At 46.3% G+C, this 14,720-nt stretch overlaps 1 long non-coding RNA gene across 1 annotated transcript; it reads right to left on the reverse strand.

Moving 5' to 3' along the window:
* Positions 1–12,037: 12,037 nt before the first annotated feature.
* Positions 12,038–13,144, reverse strand: LOC127329668 (uncharacterized). The gene is made up of 2 exons (XR_007868987.2): positions 12,926–13,144; positions 12,038–12,497 (listed from the first exon to the last, which is right to left on the reverse strand). It is a non-coding gene; the product is annotated as an uncharacterized lncRNA (long non-coding RNA).
* Positions 13,145–14,720: the final 1,576 nt, after the last annotated feature.

Genomic DNA, 14,720 nt, shown 5'->3' on the forward strand with positions numbered 1-14,720 from the left:
CACATGCGGCGGCGGGCGTGCAAGTGACGGAGGGGCTGCTACCCAGCATGGACGGTGAATCCCTAGCACCAGCGACATTGCCGGCGGCCGGAGGAGTCTCCATTATAACATTGTCATTGCCGGCGGACGGCGGCACCATCGAGTTGCTGCCGTTGAAGCTAACCACTTGCATTTTCGGGGGGCCTTGTTTGCCACCCTCATACCACGCTTGCATAGCGTTGAAATCTGCTTGGACTCCAGCGGCGACTTCAGCTTTGACTTCAGGTACGAGTGTAGCTTTGAGTTGCGGTACCAGTTGCGGTACCAAACCAGCTTGGACTTGGGCTAGGATTGACTCCCTCATTTCCTCCGCCTCCCGCTGCTTCCTCTCATTACGCGCATTTTTATCGGCCGCAGACGACAAGCCATAGTGACCATGCTTGTAGCCTGTACCGGCGCCAGCCACACGGCCTCTATGCGGCCTTCTCGTCGGTGAATGCTCATTAACGATGTTTAGCGCCCGTACGAGAGGCTTGTCCCAGTGCTACCCTGCCCGTCGACGCTGGGACGAGGAGCCTTCGTCACCTTGGGAGGCTTGAGAAAGTCTTTGTCTTTCTTCTTCCTGCGGAAGAAACGCGAACCATTTAGAAATGTTGCTACTATTATATGAACGATACTTAATCTAATAAAACCGGTAAATTGCTTACCAGTTTTTTCTCCAACGCCAGGACCTTCTGGTCGTTCGTGAACCAAATTATGTCGGTTACGACCTTCGGGTCCGTGACAAGTTCCCCGGTTAGTTTCTTCTTATGGTACCGGGACCTGATGAATCTTCTTTCAAGCGGGTCCTTGTACTTGAGCCAGGGTTCTCAATGCCGGCATTTACATACGCCTCGTCCTCCTTCGCCCAATAGGGCTCCTTTCCCTCGTACCCACGGCTCCCAAGGTTGTGGTTGCCGATGTTAAGCTCCCGCATTTCCTTCCCCCACAACTTGCGATTCTTGGTTGCTTGTAGCTCTTCATTGGCCACAAAAGCATCAAAGTCCGCCTGGGTGACATGCGGAAAGGCGGAGTGGACCTCTTCGAAACCTTTGCCCTCAGCAATCAGCCTCCGCACCATGTACTTATAGCTGCTGAGGTGTTTGGTGAACGTCGGGAGGGCTTGTGAGTTCACAATGTTGTTGGTTTGATGACTGGAGGCGTAGTCGCCTAGGAACTTGTATCGTGCGTGCAACCTCGCAATGAGCTGGGCTCGCAAAGGCGCTTTGCTCTCAGCTCGGAGGTCCGTCTCGTTGAGATTGACGACCTCTCGGAGGATACATGCCGCTTGGTTGCCGTACCCCTTGGCAACATCCTTAGGCAACACCGGCAAACCACCGGCGGGGTCCACCTCTGTGATCGTGTCTCTGCCGGTGCCGACCGTGTTTTGGCGCCTTGCCTTCCGCGGCCTCTTGGCTCCACTTGTCCCGGTGCCACTACTCCCGGCGGCGGCGCTAGGATCGTCGCCGCTTGTCTCGCCGCCACCCCCGGCGGCGCCGGTTGCCTCATCGCCGCTAGGCTCGTAGGTACTACCCCTGGCGGCGGCGCTTGCCTCGTTGCCGCTCGGCTCGTCGGCACTACCCCCAGCGGCATCCTCCATCTCATGGTCCTCGTCGCCGCCAACACCAGCGGCCTCGGCATCCTCCTCCGTCCTAAAGAAGTGCCTATTGTAGTGCTCCTCTAACTCTTCTTGAGACGACATGGTGGCTTGCACTAATAGAAGATGAAAAAGAGTTAGAATTCACGGAAAAATTCGGCATGACCTTTGCTAAAAATTGGTCATGCCGAGTGCTAGAATTGCCGGAACGGAAATGAATCGACATTCCGGCACTCAATAGCAACTCAATCCCTGTAACAGAAATGCAATTCACATATAGGAATTTTCTCCAATTACATAACTCAAAATGTAGCAGCAACAATAGTAGCAGAAACATCTTAACTCTCAAGTTACATAACTCAAAATGTAGCAAAGCAACAATAGTAGCAAATAGTAGCAGCAGCATTGCATGTACTACAACCAAGATAGTGAGCATTTTACATCCCCGGCATCCCTGGCAGCATTATCGCTTAATTACAACAGAAATTCACATATCAGCTACATTTCATTTACACTATAATAAACAAAATCAATTTTCATTGCATTGACAGTAGCATGAGCATGAGAGCATAAATGGCAGAGAGCATTTTCTCTGGAACCAGAGCATTTCCACAGCCCAACTCAATTTCTTTTTCAACAAAGACTTAGTTTATAAAGCATTTTATTAAAGCATTTTATTTTTATTGCTAACATAATTTGACAGTAGCATGAGCATGAGAGCATAAATGGCAGAGAGCTTGTACCCACACTTATACAAAATACACTAGGTACCTTATCATTTTCATTTTGTTTTAAATGAACCAGATAAGGAACATAGCACCAATTTTCATTTTCTTTTAAATGAACCAGAGAAGCTCACATGTGTCATTTCTCATTTGTGGATTATCAGAAAGCTCCAATTATAAATCAACTAAATGAACCTAGCTAGCTACTGTCCATTTGCAACAAAGCAAATCATATATTTGCAAAAACACAATTTTAAATGAACCAGAGAATGAACATAGCACTTCTTCTTCTTAAATTAAGTAAACCAGTAGCTAAACCAGTAGTAGCATTTGCTACTGCCAACTAGTGTTCATTTAATTTAAATGAACCATGTACTGCTAGCAAATTTTATTAACTAAACCTACTAAATTATTTTGACCAGAGAACCATCATATTATTATGAACATACCTAAGAAACATGAACCTAGCTAGCTACTTCATTTGCATTTCATCTAAACCAACTAAACCAACATATATAAAGTTCATTTTCAACTTGATTCCAGTAGCATAAGCATGAACCAGAGAACCATGTACATCATTTTTATTTTGTTTTAAATGAAACAGAATGAATTGAACCCTAACGTGTTCATTTCATCATTTTTTAAATGAACCAGAGAGCATTATTGCTATATCAACCAGCCAACATCTAGAGAATTTATAGAATTTCAGGCAGCCAACATTTAATAGCATTGCCATAGAAGGCACTACATTTAAATGAACCAGTAGCAATTTATTTTAGTGCTCTCTCAAAATTTCAAACCAGAGAATGAATATGAGTGCATTTCATCATTTTCTACTGCATTTCATCATTTGCTACTGCATTTCATCATTTTATGAACCCCGATTACTGCATTTCATCATGAGCACAACATTGAGTAAAACTAACTAATCAACCTAAGTACTTAACTCATATAGACAATGATGTGCTTAATTTTTCAAATTTGAACTTCAAAATTGACTCTTTCACCTGCTATTGCATTTATTTAATTCTTTAACATGAATATATAGCAAATTGAGCATGAGCAGTAGCAAATTGAAATCAAATTGAGCATGAGCAGTAGCAAATTGAGCATGAGCAGTAGCAAATTGAGCATGAATATATAGCAAATTGAGCATGAGCAGTAGCAAATTTGCAAGGGTACAGTGGCATCAAATAAATTTTTATATGAGTAATACAAGAATCGGCGCAAGATCGAATTCAACTACTGCAAGAACAACGGCGCAGAGAGAGGGAAGGAAGAGGGGGATGGAGAGGGAAGGAAGAGGGGGATGGAGAGGGGAAGGAAGAGGGGAAGGGAGAGAGGTTCTTACCAACGGCGATGGCCGGCGACGCCCGTCGCTCCTCTCCGCGACGGTGGCCGGCGATGGTGGCGCGCAACGGCCTCCTCCTCCTCTCCGCGACGGTGGCCGGCGCGTGACGCCCTCCCCCTCCTCTCCGCGGCGACGCCCTGCTCCTCCTTGCGTGGCGGCTCCGGCGTGTCGCGAGGTCGACGACGGCGCAGGGCGGTGCTAGGGTTCGGCGTGTGCTAGGGCGCGTGAGATTGTGACCGGTGGGAAGAGGATCGACACACGCGGTGCGGCTAAGTCCCACGTATAGCCGGACCCATGTTATTGCCGGCGCACCACCTGTTTGGTTCGCCGGGGACAACTCTACCCCCGGCGAACCAAACAGGTGGTGCGCCGGCAATAACATGGGTCCGGCTATACGTGGGACTTAGCCCCCACCAGCCCTCGGCTGGCCATTTCCTTTTCTATTTTACTTTTACTTTTTCTTCATTTCTTTATTTGTTTTCACTTTATTTTATGTTTATTTTCTTTCCTCCCAAATCATCTACAAAAAATGAGTTATGCATTATATTTATGTTCTTATCTTTTTAAGATAATAACAAAGCAATATGCATGAGTTATGTAAAAACATGAAGATATGAGTTATATATACATGCATGCATAAAATATTGACCAACACAAATCCTATACTATTTTTTTCCTTTTCTAAAACATTTCCTTTTTCTATTTTATTTTATTTTTCTTCTTTTCTTTATTTCTTTTCACTTTCTTTTATGTTTATTTTCTTTTCCCACAAATCCTATACTATTTTTTTCCTTCTCTTTTCAAGATAATAACAAAGCAATATGAGTTAATTAGGCATTACAAAAAAATATGAGTTATATATACATACACAAAATATTGACCAACACAATATTAATTAGTCATACATAAAATATTGGCCATGACCATATGAGTAGTTATGAATTACACAAAATATGAGTTATAGTTTGCAAATAAATTTTTACATCATCGATTGAGAAGAGTGTTTCGCTTTCTTCTTGCTTTTCTTGCTCGTCGTTGAATAATTTAGCCCCGTGTCGTGACTTCTTCTTTTGAAGGGTCGACCGACCTCGGTAGCGTGGTCCCGCTTCTTCTTGTGGTGTATGTTGTGTCTTCATCCTCGGATTCTTCCATCATTGGGTCTCCGACTTGTCCTTCGAAGTCTTCCTCGTTGGCGACTCCATCCATTCCGACGATGGTCCTCTTGCCTCTCCTCACGATAACACGGCTAGGCCTGGATGGGTCGGTTATGAAGAAGCATTGGTGCACGTGTTCTGCCAGTACCCATGGCTCATTCTGCGCGGTGGCGTTCGTGGATTTTGATTTGTTGGCTTCGGGTAGAAACATGGTGGTGAAATACCGGTCTTCTTTTCTGACGCTCTTAGCCCATCTGATACGGAACATCGGCACTTTCTCCCCAGCGTAGCTAAGCTCCCAGATTTCCGCGATTCTTCCGTAGTATCTAGTCTTTACGTCACCCGTCCGTGAATCCATCGTTACCCCCGAGTTCGGTAAACACTGTTCTTGTCTTTTTCTTCCGTGTAGAATGTGTACCCGTTGATATCGTACGCTTGGTAAGTCATGATGTTGGGCGGGGGCCATGTGACAAGGCCAATACTAGTTTATCCTTGTCGAGAATCCATTGGTGGGGGATTAGCATCAATGTGGTCTTTGAACCAGCGCGAAAGAGGAGTTGTGCTCTCTGTATATTTCTGCTTCCGTCATCATCGGCTTGCCACTGTTCTCTATCATGGTTTTGTGCTCTTTCAACCAAGGATCGATCAAGTCAATGTGTTGTAGCGCTACTAAGTTGGCCCTGTCAAAGTCGGCACTCCGAGCAGACATGTGCACGTGCAGTTCCTTCCTTCCATTTTTGTGGCCTACTCCCTCGAACCTACAGAGGTACTTGTTTTGAGGCAAACCAACAGGGTCCTCGATGTCTAGATAATTCGTGCAGAAAGAGATGCACTCTTCGGTGAGCCAGCCCTGTACGATGCTTCCATCCGGATGTGACCTGTTATGAACGTATCCTTTAATGACCCCATTCATTCTTTCAAACGGCATCATGTTGTGTAAGAATGCCGGCCCTAGACTGACGATATCATCCATGATATGGACCAACAGATGGACCATCACGTCAAAGAATGCAAAGCGGGAAGTACATCTCCATCTCACATAGGATCACCACGATCTCTTCCCCGGAGCCTTGCGAGTTTCTTCACGCTTATCGACTTCCGAGTTATGACGTCGAAGAAGTTACAGAGCCCGATCCAGCGTTGCACGGACATGGTCATCCATTATACCTCGGATTGCAACCGGAAGAATCTGCGTCATCATCACGTGATGGTCATGAGACTTCATGCCGCTGAAGTTTCGTTTCTTGGGGTCCAGGTATCCGCTTATTAGCCCGGAGTAACCGAAGGGCACTCGACTCCTACAAGGCAATTGAAAAATTGATCGACCTCGGCCGGACTAAAAGTGAAGCGGAGGGGGACAGTAATAGTCTGGCTGCTTAATCCTTTTGCGCTTCTGACCGCCGTCCGCCTCCTCCTCCGACTGTCCCTCTTGGGCCGGCGGGATCTGAAGCTCTTCCCTGATGCCCAAAACTTTCAGGTCCTGTCTTGCTTTCGGCCCATCTTTGGTCCGGTCCGGCATGTTGAGAAGAGTGCCAAGCAAGCTCTCGCACACGTTCTTTGTAATATGCATGACATCAAGGCAGTGAGGTGTATCGAGAATTTTCCAGTACGGCAAGTCCCAAAACACGGACCTCCTTTTCCATACACCAATGAGCGGCGTCATTTCCTTTTTCTTCTTCTTCTCTCCGTGCTTTTGACGAATCTTTCCCGGCGCAGGGCACTCCTTCCAACCTTTCGGTAATGTATCGATCTCTTCGCCGCTCTTCTTACGTGGAGGTCCTCGGGGTTCATTTGTACCATCGAACAGATCTCCACGCTTTCTCCACGGGTCAGTTTTCTCGTAGCCACCTTCGATGCCCCATGTAAACTGTTTTCGAAGAGCCATCCTTACCAAGCTGCAAAAACATCGTCTCTTCCATGCACTGACACATGCCTTGTGTCCATGGCACACCCGGCACGAAATGTAACCGTATCCGAGGTAGTCCTGCACCGTCGTGATCAACGCGGCTCTCAAAGGGAAATATTCTTCCGCGACGGCGTCCCATGTATCTACCCCTTCCTCCGCCCACAACGTTTCAAGCTCCTCCTTTAATAGTTCGAGATACATGTTGATATCGTTTCCTGGCTGTGTCGGCCCTTGAATTAGCATACTCATCTGTATGTACTTCCTCTTCATGCACAGCCAGGGCGGGAGGTTGTAGATCCATACAAACACGGGCCATGTGCTATGTGTGCTGCTCTGGTTTCCGAACGGATTGAATCCGTCCGTGCTCGCACCCAACCTGATGTTTCGGGATCTGCCCCAAAACTTCCGAATTCATTGTCTAATGCTTTCCACCGGCTTGCATCCGAAGGGTGCGTCAAAGACTGGGTGCTCAATCCGCTCTTTATCATTCAACACTGCCTCCTTTCTTTCTCGCGTGCCGCCGCATGAGCTTTGCTTCCTTGCGGTCCGCGTAGAACCGTTGAAGCCGGGGGGCGAGCGGGAAGTACCACACAACTTTCCGAGGAGCTTTCTTCTTCCCTTTCTTGTACCGTTCAGCTTCACACACAGGACATTTGGTCTTGTCCATGTGCTCCTTGCGATACAAGATACCCTCGTTGATGCAGGCGTGATACTTGTCGTGGGCTAAGTCGAGAGGGCACGTGATTCTCTAGGCCTCGGCTAGACTACCAGGACACGTGTTCCCGGCAGAAGGAGATCTTTCACGTATTCCAGGATGTCGTCGACGCTTGTGTCCGTCCATCCGTGTTTCGCCGTCTTCGGCGGCCCAGCGAGAGCTACTCTCAAGCGAGACTCCCCCAACCCGCGACCCGAGTCGTACAACGGAGTATTCGAGTCTATCTCGAGTTGCTCAAGCTTTGATTTCCGCTTGGCGCCTTTCGTCTTTTCGAGAAGCAGATCTTGAAGATGAGGGTCCCGCACGATCGAAGCTAGCGGCACCTCTTCGTCGTCGTCAAGGTTATTGTCGTCGTCAAGGTTATCGTCATGTGCGACAAACTCTTCATCGTCATCGGTATCATGATGCCCTCCTTCTTGCCGGCCATTTTTACCACCGCCGCCGTCGCCCCATTGACCTCCGCGCCATCATCACTCATCCATTGAGTGTGTCCATGCATGAAACCATTAGTGAGCAGGTGCCCCCGCAACTTGCACGAATACGGGTCAAACCATTTCCCTCGTTTGCATCTCCGGCACGGACACAATACCTCCGTGCGGTTATTTTCATACATGTCGATGATCGCGTGTTTCAGATATCTCATCACGATGCTTTCACTCATCTCGATAACCATTATCGCCTGCATGGTAAGATTACATAATTCATTAGAACCATGCATCCGTCGGTAGTTTTCACGGAAAATTTCGGCATGACCTTCCTACACGGTAGGACATAGGAGCGCCGTAAATGTGCCGAAACGGAAACTTGAAGAATCAACATTTCGGCGCAACGTTGGCAACTCATTTTCAACGCCAACACACACACAAGCACAAGCACAACATATATATATGCCACACACGAGAGCTTTTCTTCAAATGTCCAACATACATCGATTTCATTCCTTAATTTGTTCATTAATCACCTATTTGTTTGATATATTCGTCGATAAGATCGAGACGACGCGCCGCGACAATGGCGTATGGAGCGACTTTCTAGATCTAGATCTAGATTGAGCGGTCAATGCGGGATAGTAGATCTAGATCTACATAGGGGGATGTGGGAGATGCATGTAGGAAGGGAAGATTTGCTCAAAAATTTTGATTTTGTTTGGTCAAATTGGTGAAATTGGGGATAGAAATGGGCAAAAATGAGCTGGGTTGGGAGAAGGCTCGGGTTTGTGTGGAGAAGTGGAGTGTAGTGAGTGTGTGAGTGAGTGGGCTCTGGTTGGTGGCTGAAATAATCGCCGGTTTATTGCCGGCGCACCTGGACCATGGTGCGCCGGCAACATATACCCCTTTCGGCTATATCACCCCCGGGCCAGGCCCAAGAATCATTGCCGGCGCACCGGCCCAGGGGTGCGCCGGCAGGCGCACCCCTGGGCCGGTGCGCCGGCAATGATTCTTGGGCCTGGCCCGAATCGGCCTGGGCCATGCCAGGAAATAGCGCCGGCGAGCCTTTCCCCGAGATGCGCCGGCAGTACCCCTTCATCGCCGGCGCGGCTGAAATGTGGTGCGCCGGCAATGCTTTCCACCGGCGCATGCACAAGGTGGTGCGCCGGCACCACTTGCCTCCACCTATAGGCTTTTCCCTAGTAGTGCTATGGTCTCAAACAGGCCCCTCGTGCCTGGTTTGAGCGCTTTGCCTCTGTGGTGACTGCTGCTGGTTTCTCTTATAGTCTTCATGTTCCAGCACTTTTCGTTCACACTTCTTCTCGTGGACGTACACTTCTTCTTCTCTATGTTGATGATATGATCATTACTGGTGATGATCCTGAGTATATTGCCTTTGTCAAGGCTCGTCTTCGTGATCAGTTTCTTATGACTGTTCTTGGTCCTCTTCGCTATTTTCTTGGCATTGAGGTTTCCTCCACTTCCGATGGCTTTTCTATCTCTCAGGAAAAGTACATTCAGGATCTTTTTGCTCGTGCTGCTCTTGGGGATGAGCGCACAGTCGATACTCCTATGGAGCTTAATGTTAAGCTTCGTCCTACTGATGGTGATCCTCTTCCTGATCCCACCCGTTATCGCCATCTTGTTGGGAGTTTTGTTTATCTTGCTGTCACTCGTCCTGATATTTCTTATCCTGTTCATATTCTGAGTCAGTTTGTCTCATGTCCTACCACAGTTCACTATAGTCATCTCCTCCGTGTTCTTCGTTATCTTCGTGGCATGATCACTCGTCGCCTTTTCTTTCCCCGTTCCAGCTCTCTCCAGCTCCAGTGCTATTCGGATGCTACGTGGGCGAGTGATCCTACGGATCGTCGTTCGCTTTCTGCTTACTGTGTGTTTCTTGGTGGTTCGCTTGTTGCTTGGAAGACGAAGAAACAGGTCGCAGTTTCCCGTTCGAGTGTTGAGGCTGAGTTGCGGGCTATGGCTTTGTTGATTGCTGAGGTGACTTGGTTACGGTGGTTGCTTGCAGATTTTGGGATATCTGTTACGACACCCACTCCACTTTTGTCTGACAGTACAGGTGCTATCAGTATTGCACGTGATCCGGTCAAGCATGAGCTGACCAAGCATATCGGTGTTGATGCTTTTTACACACGTGCACAGGTACTGGATGATGTTGTTGCGGTTCATTATGTGTCTTCAGATTTGCAGTTGGCGGATTTCTTTACGAAGGCACAGACTCGAGCGCAGCATGATTTCTTACTCTCCAAACTCAGTGTTGTGAATCCACCATGAGTTTACGGGGGGGGGGGGGGGGGGGGGTGTTAGATGTATATATCTGTATATTGTAGTTTCCCCATATGTTAGGGGGCTTTCTGCATATGTGCACCTGTACATGTACTATATATTGTGGCCTTTGACCCCCTGGTAATACAACAAGCATATTTCCCTAACATATTTAACATGGAACCCAGAAAGAGGGCATCGTTTCCGCCTAGTAATTCCATACTTTGCTCTTTTAGTTCATTGTTGTACGCAGATCATTATGCGAAGCCAATTATTCCATTTATTTTACCAGTGTTACGCGTTCCAAAAGAATTACAGTTTCATCCGCTATGAAGATTAGTTGATCATGGTTTTTGAACTAACAAAAAATCATTATCATTTTAGCTAGCGTTGAGGAAAGTTGCGAGAGCTTCGCGTAGTTCCCTGATTATTTCCTCGAAAAGTAAGGGAACCTTCTATGCTAGCATCAAGGAAACGTGTGAACCCTCTGAAAAAAAAATTAAATGTTTTTGTGGCAGTTCCATGACCGTTTCCCCTTCGTTGTTCATCTTAAGAAACTACTATCTCTATTCCAACCATCTACACCGCCGATGAGGGTGAGATTCTCTTTTCGGTGGCAGTGTTTTTTTTATGATAGATAGAGAGACATACAATTTGACAACAAATGAAGGAGAGTAACAGGACGGAAATCTAGGCCTTAGGCCAAAAAAAAAGCACAACATATAGAAATGTAAAGAGAAAAAAACATGGGAGCCACCGAGCCTGCTCCCGTGCTAAAAGATGACCGAAATGTTTCACGCCCATGAAACGTCATGGTCTTGCTTCCATCTTGATCTTGTCAAACACAATCGAGGGAGGCATTGATTTATTTTGGAAGACTCTTAGTGTTGGCACTCATTTCATAGCTCCAAGGAGACGAGCACAATTAGTGATGCCCTGGAATTCCTTCTTCCGGGGTGGGAGTGCACCAAGTGTGACCACACCCGGTACCTTTTGAGACACGTTGCGGCACCTTCCGAAGTCTATTTGGTGCGCCATAAAAAAAATGCATTCCACTTATAGCTAGTTTCCTACTAATGTGTAATTATGTGATGACGTGGGCTTAGCCCAGTGGTTGGCGTCGCAGTGGCGCACCCTAACGACCGGAGTTCGATTCCTGTCAGGGACGAATTTCGGAATTGTCACGCCAAGTCCCGCTTCTACTATATCAAAAAGTGTCTAGTTTAACATCATCTTCTGGCATAGTTCTTCTACATGTAAGCAGTGAAGTAGTTACGCCCTAAGATTTGTTACCAGCCTAGAAAAAAAACATACCAGACCGTGAACTCAACCAAGTTTTAATACCGCTAATTAAACAGCAAGCTTTGGTTTCGAAATGGAATTAATTAAACAGCAAGCTAGCTTTCCGTTGAAAAAAAAGACGCCCAGCAGGGAGAAATAAGGCCCAGCCGCCGGCCTTGGGCATAAGAAAAGAAGAAAATGCCCAACCGCTCTGTACCGTCTGATCACGCGTGTACGTACACGGTAACCCCCTCACTCACGCCTTGCTCTCCCTCAACGCGGTGGTCGGCCTTTTTTCTGATATCATCAAGCTCCTTGATGTGCCCCTGGTGTAATACTCGCCAGGAGCTAGCTTCCTGCCGGCGGGCACGGGGACGGCATCGCTCAACCATGCTGGGCTACAGGTGGCCATGGCGTTGAACGTTGCTGTAATGATGTTGCTACTACTGATAACTGTCCATTAGCGCCACGCTACCGTTGACGCGAGGCCGATTGTACGCGTGCGGGGGTGCTCCAGGGCCATGATGTAATTTCTTTTTTTGTTTGACGAAGAGGATGTAATCTCTGGTTACCGAATAAACAAAGCAAAACAAGCGCGGTTTTCTTACATAAGCAATACGTAGTACAGTATAGGACCTAGGGTAATACGTACTACATCACACGCATACCATATACACACTAGGCCCTCATATAGACCATAAAATATTTACACCAAACATATGTTACTGAGAGCCACTTCTGAATTTTATCTTGTTTCACCACTGAACATATCTTCACCAGTACTAGTGAAGAAACATACTGTACATGTTTCTTCAGACCATCCGAGACCCAGTATCAAGGTTGCTATTTCTGCGACTTTGAGAAATGACGCCAACGACGAACACTTGAGCAGACCATGGCTCGATCGGCTTTATATTATGACGACGACGAAGACTCGACCAGCAGTTGCGGAGCATATATATGTTGAGGCATGAGCGCATCCTCGCGGTTCCGGACAGGCCTCGATTTGCTCTTATATCTCTGTGTCATTTACATCCTGTCATAATAATACAAAAAGCAACGCTTAGAATTCTTGCATCATGCTAGTAAACTGAACACGATCTTAAAGACCTCTGAAGGATCTCCACCTAACGTGATCGTAACGTGGATCTGAATACCGTTTGTTTCAGATCTGTTATTCAGCTTGACCATGTTGCATACGCTTGCGTGTATCGATCTCTAGCTAATCACAGAGGGAATTTGCGCGTCGGGCTACTACGTACGTGGAATCCCTATCCGGAGGGATGGATCAAGATCCCGAGCGAACCCCGGACAACTACACAGTTTTAACCAGCAGAAATCTGTACTGAAATATACATATACTAGTACTATATATACCACTAACTTATTAAGCTGTTCACGCAACTTGCATAAACTAAAAACGATGTAGAAAATGAAGAAGAGGCAAAGTCAGGGTATAACTACCAGCTATTGTTTGTTTGCTCCATCCTCTATGAGAATCAAGCCACCCTTTGAATCGAGAACCAGATCGTATTTCGCAGGCGGCGGCTGCGTCAGTTTGCCCATAGCGGAAGGCATGATCATACCTACGAACAGCAATTGAATCTAGGTGAGACGAGGACATAGGCAGCAGAGCATAGGACAAGATCAACAGAATTTTCATGAGCGAGAGCGAGAGAGAGAGAGAACCTTTGAGGGGAAGGAGTTGCGGGGGCGAATGTACGGCGCTGCTTACATATATAGGCTTCGAGGGAAAGGGACGCGTGTCCTTCTATGAGATTTGTACTTATCCCTATTTCCCTTCTGGATGTACACCGTATACCTACGAAACTTGGCAGCTACTCTACGTCTCTACCACGTCGGACGCTGTTATCCCAACAAAGGCACCCATTAGTCTTCTGCCTTACTTAGCACACAGGGTAAGCAAACACGTCGGATGGAGGACTTTTTCTTTTGGGTCATTCTCCCGTGTCCGGAATATGCTTCCTCGCGCCCGCCTTGCCTCTGGGAGTCTGGGCTTGACTGCTGGAGTAGCTTGCCTTGCCGTCCTAGCTAGAAATCCTCACCCTATTCCAAAGTCCTTGTGGATAATGCACGTAGCCATTGTTATCCCGGCGACCGTTTTTCTGGTTTGTTTAGAATGGCAATTTCCGTTGATAACATGGAATATTCTAACCTTGTGTGTGAAAATAGAATATCCGATGTATGCCCAGAGATTTATCAATTCTTCTTAATATTATAAAATAAATTTAAAATGTATTTATTTATAATAGGTGTATAACTCTCCTTGAGCCAAAAAAAGAAGAGTGGTGACTGTGGTATGACTCTCCTTGCAAGCTGTCTTTTGGTGATTCTGTACACATCCAATATTCAGGCTGGTATTCCTTGATTTTGTTTACTTATTTTCCCTTCCTTTCTTATTGTTCACGCTATACCTGCTAGTTTTATTTTCTTCTAGCTCTCCCTTTCTCCTGATTATCTTTCTTAGCGAGAATTCAGTCAGCTTCATCCAAAGACCTGGAAGCCGCGCGCGACAGTTTGGATATATACCACCGCCACGCACCCATATCTTACACCCGGGTACGTGGATCCGTCGCGTATATAGGGTGTGGTCAAATTTTCAAACACTAATACCCACGTCCGTGTGGATCCTACAACAATTACTTGTTATCAACTACGTGGGCCCATCCTCACTACTTACCGACTTAACGTGTCCTCGTTACGTGTATTTTTTTTTTGGAAGGTACAATTTCAAATAAGGAGATGTCACTGTTGGAAAAGATGCTATGGATATAGAGTCGTTATCAAGTTGGTTGTCCAAGATGTGGCTAGTAAAAAACATGGACCACACCTGAGATGCTGAGGTAATGGTTGTATACCTATTCAAGGATATGAGCCTGATTTTGGTTTATTTTATTTCCTCTGATCCATAGTACTTGATGTTAAAGTGTATCTACAATTAAATTAAAATATGGGTGGATGTATCTACAACAAAAATATGTCTACATACATCTATATTTGCATCAAGTAATATGAATCGGAGAAAGCACCTATTTTTGATTTAGTGTTGTTCTATACGAATACATTATTTCTCTCTTTTCTCATTTGTCATGTCAATTAACTTGATTGAGCCTCCTTTGTCAAAGTTCACAAATTTACATTTTTCACTAATTTAATGCCAACGGTCCAATTATTCCGACATGACACAATGTTTTTGATAAAAGGATTTTATTAAACTACCGACATGACACATCAGTGG

Source organism: Lolium perenne, chromosome 2 (assembly GCF_019359855.2).
Source record: "Lolium perenne isolate Kyuss_39 chromosome 2, Kyuss_2.0, whole genome shotgun sequence".
Taxonomy (NCBI): domain Eukaryota; kingdom Viridiplantae; phylum Streptophyta; class Magnoliopsida; order Poales; family Poaceae; genus Lolium; species Lolium perenne.